The sequence below is a fragment of the Sphaerodactylus townsendi genome, linkage group LG08, assembly GCF_021028975.2.
Source record: "Sphaerodactylus townsendi isolate TG3544 linkage group LG08, MPM_Stown_v2.3, whole genome shotgun sequence".
Lineage (NCBI taxonomy): Eukaryota > Metazoa > Chordata > Lepidosauria > Squamata > Sphaerodactylidae > Sphaerodactylus > Sphaerodactylus townsendi.
Genome location: NC_059432.1, coordinates 78,497,632 through 78,503,413, shown reverse-complemented (window position 1 = coordinate 78,503,413; position 5,782 = coordinate 78,497,632). Strand labels below are relative to the sequence as shown.

The following is a 5,782-nucleotide window of genomic DNA, read 5'->3' as shown; positions in this document are numbered from 1 at the left end:
CCAATATTTGAATAAGCTTTTTTTTATGAATTGCAACACATCTGGAATTTGAAGGATGACAGCTATGTATCCCAGCCACTTCAGAATATTTCATACCATCTGTAGAAGCAAGTGCACCATAGGCAGTCACTAACACGTAATGAGCATAACTGAAAAACATGAAAATTGTTCTCGTATTGTGTGTGCATGTTGTGCAATGGTTGTTTCACCTTTAATCAGCAGATATTTGCAATTGTAACAGCACTTACCTTCTCACTAACCTTTTTGCATTGGAAGAAGGTGAATGTTTAAAAAGTAAGCAAAGTTGATCACTATTTATTGTATATTTTCGATGTTATACTACACTTGATCTTAGCCAAAAGGCTGAGAAGCAATATTTTAGGTGTTATTATTTTGGCTGTAATGACGGATTATTATTGACATTATCCATTTCCCAATTCTTCATTACACAGAATCAGTGCTTGTATACATCCCCTTCTTTAAACAGTGGCAAACATCAGGGAGGAAATGGAGAGCAATGGATAGAGGCAGGGCTGTATTCAGGGTGGGACTGTCACTGCTGTTATTTTGAGAACTGATTCACATTTTTTTTTTCAAAAAAAGGGACTCAGATCATAGGGTTCCCTTGCATGAATGGAAAGAACTTCCACTTACACAAGGGGCTCTGCTCAGAGGCATAGCTGAGGAAAATGGTCAGGTCACCTCTCAAACTCAGCTGTGCCCCATTCCTGAACTCCTGGAGTACCAGAAGGGGTGATGTAGGGCTGGCCTTGCCCCTGAATTCCACATGGAGCTGGGAATGGACCCAACTGTGTTCACCTCATTCCCAAGCTCCATGTCAAGTTTGGGAGAGGGGAGGGCCCATTTGATGCTGGCTTCAGGCAGCCCCAGTCCAGCTTTAAACTGTAAGCTGGAACTTTCGGGCAGAGCCAACAGTATAAAGCTGAAGCTGGTGAGCTCAGATGTCAGAGTTCAATCCTGGCATCAGAGAAGCTAGAGGTTGAGCTTTAAACTGCAGTTTGAGAGTAGATGAGCTCAGCTGGCCCAGCTCATCCACTCTCACCTATCTCTACGTACAGTTCTACTTAGGTCAGTTCAACTGCACCCCTTCCCTGGCTCACAGGGAGTTCAGGGAAGGGATGAAGTAGGGCGGGGGGGCAGTGCACTTAGGACCATCGGGAGTGGCACCCAAAGCTCTACCGCCTAGTTATGCCACTAGATCTGCTATGCAGCAGACACACTGCACCCCATGTTGTTCTTGAGGGCCCTCAAACTTCAGTAGCAGCTTTTCAGGTGGTATGGTGAAGAAAACATAAGAGGTGGGAAGATCAGTTTGTGGAATGGGATTCCATGCATAGCCCTTAGAATCAAAACCTGAATTTTTAATTTGTGACATCACATTTCTATTAAAGCTTCTGCTTTTCTTTTTTAGGATAGGATACCACTCTAGTAAAGTGGTAGTACTCCAAACTCCACCCTTCTTTCTTTGTTCACAAGCACAATTAACTTTACCATGTTCCTTCAAGCAAACAAATAAAACTCTTGTTTTGCTACTATGAGAAGCATAACTGTCTTTTAGAGACAGTAGGAAGTTAGTTGTAAAAGTTCTGTTTATTATAAGATAAGAAGGTAAAAGCTTCTGAACCTAAAAACAAATGTCCTTGTTGAATTTACAAATTGATTTCACTAACCATTAACAGATACTAAAATATACGTAGACATTGGGTTTATTGAAAGAGCTATAGAATTTTCAGTTTATTATGTGGAAACCATTGATTTATTATGAATATCTTTAAACCCCTACTTGGAAAGATGGCAGCTCCACCGTCCAAACAGCTGGCAATTGCCCTGGATGAAGGGGGGGAAATTTCATCAGTTTTATGAACAACCGTGGCTATCTGCGTCCCAAATCAGACCTCTGTGTGTTCTCCAGGGATTTCACCTATGAAAATTGAAACTTATAAGGTAATTATAGGGATGTTGGGACTAAGTCCAAGGTTTGATGATTTATGGACCCCTCCTAGTAACAATCTAAACTTTGGCTGCTATAAATTTTAGTTTATTCAGACACTTTGGTGGAGCTGCTACATCAATATCTAGCTAAACCTGCCCTTATTCATTCCCTTACAATGACTTATCCATGTTTCTCCAGCACAAGGGATCCCATCCCTTACTGCTCCTTTCTGATTTCCTATTTCTGCTTATAGACCTGACACTAAAACCTGCATCTGCCTGGAGCCTCAAACTACTCCCATATTGCAAGACAATACAGCCAAATCCCCATATTTGTAGTTGCATCAGGAACATATGTTTTACCATTGCCTTCTATTTTCCAATCCTTCTCTTCTAAAAATTAATCTCATCTTCAATGCGGAAAGATTATAGGCTCCCTCCCCCCTGACAAGTGAGACAAAACAATGCTACAGATTGCTGGCACAAACCAAGAGATGCATGGGAGGAAATGTGCAATGTCTTTCGAACATCCGTTCTTCGTTTTTGCTCATATTTAGAGGCTTCATCATAGAAACAGTTCATACTGTAACAAGCAACAGATCCCCCACCCCAAAGGTAATTAGATACTTCATATAATACATTACTTTAATTTTATTGGTCAGAGAGGAAAAGGACTGAATATTACTAACAGGGGGATGCATCTGTGTAGAAAGGATGAGAAAAAAATCTTCAAAGTGAATCCCTCTAGATTCTGTTGCTCTGACACTTATCTCTGAAAAGGCTTGTATAACTTCTTTCTGTAGTCCTTTCCCCCCATTAGACATTTCTCTTATTGCATCTCTGGAACTGAACTTAAGCTTCAGACTCTGATTAGTCTCAGGTTGAACACCTATATGTCAAAAAATATAAGGGCTCCAGGAAAGAAATAGCTGATCTCAGAATCATGCTGGAGGATGACCTCGCTCACTGAAAGAGCAGATGAGATGACAAAACTGCTGGCAGACTGAACTGCTCACATAGATGGCTGTTAGTCTCCTGCCTTTTGGAAACATCCCCTTATTGTCCAACCCTATAAAGAGGAGAGTTGTTAAAGACATGATGAAATGTCATCTCCTTTATGATCCTAAAACTGTTCCATCAGGATAAAGAATCCTGTAGGTAGCAATGATTTTGAATGGGGGGTGGGGGTGGGCAAGTGTGGGAGGTGCCTATGAGTTTGTAAGATCCAGGTTGAGCATCTGCACATCTCCTGTTGCAGGTACTTGGGTGTGTCCTAGGGGTCAACCTCCTGGGCACAAGCCAAAATGCTCAGCTTAGGTTGAGGATCAGACACAAGCAGGAACAAGAAGAAAAGGAGAGAGAGGTTAGAGTGTTAGAATGGGATCTGGGGGACACAGGATTGAATCCCCACTTTACCATGGAAGGTGACCTTGGGCAAGTTATGCACATAGACTAAGCTGTATCTCACGACTGTTGAGAAAATACACTGGAGGTGAGGAGAAGTGTATAAGACCACTTGAGACTCCAGTGGCAAGAAAAAGAGGAAATAAATGAAGTAAATAAATAAAAGAGGGAGATCTGATATGTTTTTAGGCTTTCTACCCCCCACCCCTACCCCATCCCAGTTCATTTCTTTGTTCTCCATTGTTCTCCATTGTTCTCCATTGAAAAGCAGGATACAAATGAATAAATGAAAGATATATGAATGAATCAAATGCTTGTGCTAGGATACCAACAAGGCTCTGGATGAAGTCTAAATGGCCTCAAAAGCATGGTTAGGGGGGAAAAATCTGGAATATGGCATTTTTAAATTTAAAAATGACTTTTTAAAACTGCACAAGAAAGGATTTTGTTGGACATCATTGAGCAACTGAATTTTATTCATAGAGGATGTGAACATCCACCATCATGGCTGTATAGAATCAATACTATTTGTTCCATGAAAAGCAACATAATGGTACTTCTTACTCCTATGATGCTGTCAAAAGATCTTAGGCACTTAATGATGTTGAGGAAATGCATCTGGGAAGGATTACCCCCTTCCCCCGGCCCCATGATGTCCTCCCAATAGAATTCCCACACCTGGTAGTTATTTCCATTTTTTAAAAGGTGGTGAGATCCATTTATGTGTCTCCTATTGTCTCATTTTGTTTGTACCTCACTGTATGTTTGTTTTAATTTCCTGTCTGCAAGATAGGTTTCCCATTTTCCCACTGGGAGAGGGACATCTCCTGCCCTCCAATTCTGAACCACCACTCTAGCAGCTGGCAGAAAGGGGGAAAATTGCTATCAGGTGATGGTGTTATGTCACTTCAGGGGAAAACTCCAGAAGTGACATCATGCCTTTCTAAGATTCCTAAAGGTGTGACATAACTTCTGGGTTTTTCATTATGTTATCACATAATGGCACCCCCACATGTACTCACCTACCCCATGACTCCTGCCAGTAGCCATTTACTGATTTATAACTGTACTGTAAGATGAACAGGACTTATATGGAACCTTACATTAAAACGACTATGCAATATAATCATAATACTAGAATTGTATCATTGTTGGACACATGTAATACTTAATGGGGATACACAATGTCTACTCATGTTAATAATATTTTCAGAAGAATGGAACTCTTCCTAGATAAGAACATAAGAACATAAGAAAAAGCCAGCTGGATCAGACCAAAGTCCATCTAGTCCAGCTCTCTGCTACTCGCAGTGGCCCACCAGGTGCCTTTGGGAGTTCACATGTAGGATGTGAAAGCAATGGCCTTCTGCGGCTGTTGCTCCCGAGCACCTGGACTGTTAAGGCATTTGCAATCTCAGATCAAAGAGGATCAAGATTGGTAGCCATAAATTGACTTCTCCTCCATAAATCTGTCCAAGCCCCTTTTAAAGCTATCCAGGTTAGTGGCCATCACCACCTCCTGTGGCAGCATATTCCAAACACCAATCACACGTTGCGTGAAGAAGTGTTTCCTTTTATTAGTCCTAATTCTTCCCCCCAGCATTTTCAATGAATGTCCCCTGGTTCTAGTATTGTGAGAAAGAGAGAAAAATTTCTCTCTGTCAACATTTTCTACCCCATGCATAATTTTTCCTTATAGGACTTCAATCATATCCCCCCTCAGACGCCTCCTCTCCAAACTAAAGCAGTGTCCCAAAACGCTGCAGCCTTTTCCTCATAAGGAAGGTGCTCCAGTCCCTTCAACTTCATCCTCGCTTAGCCCTCTCTCTGCACTTTTTTCTATCTCTCTTCAATATTCCTTTTTGAGATGTGGTGACCAGAACTGAACACAGTACTCCAAGTGTGGTCGCGCATCTCACGGCTTCGGTATATATAAGGGCATGACAAATCTTGCAGTTTTATTATCAATTCCTTCTCCCTTGATTATCCCCAGCATAGAGTTTTGCCTTTTTTCACAGATGCCATACATTGAGTTGACATTCACATGGAACTATAAATTAAGACGCCTAAATCCCTCTTCCTGGTTCTGTGACTGATAGCACTGACCCCTCAGTAGCGTGTATGTGAAGTTTTCTTGGATTTTTTGCCCCTATGTGCATCACTTTCGGCATTTTGGCTACATTGAACTGCATTTGCCATTTCTGAGCCCACTCACCTAATTTATCAAGGTCCGCTTTGGAGCTCCTTTCTCAAGAATCCTTTGTGGTTCTCACCCAATCCCTCTACATACACTTGTATCATCTGCAAACTTGGCTACCACGCTTACCTGTAGTCATCCCCTTCGCGAGGGTCGCCGCTAAGGAAGAGGCTAGACGCTGAGGTAATTCTTATCTGGTGGAGAGCGCCAGCAGCTGGAGCGCTGGTG

The 5,782-nt window shown here is 41.9% G+C and overlaps 1 pseudogene; it reads right to left on the bottom strand.

Moving 5' to 3' along the window:
• Positions 1-239: 239 nt before the first annotated feature.
• On the bottom strand, positions 240-375 carry LOC125438657 (annotated as a pseudogene).
• Positions 376-5,782: the final 5,407 nt, after the last annotated feature.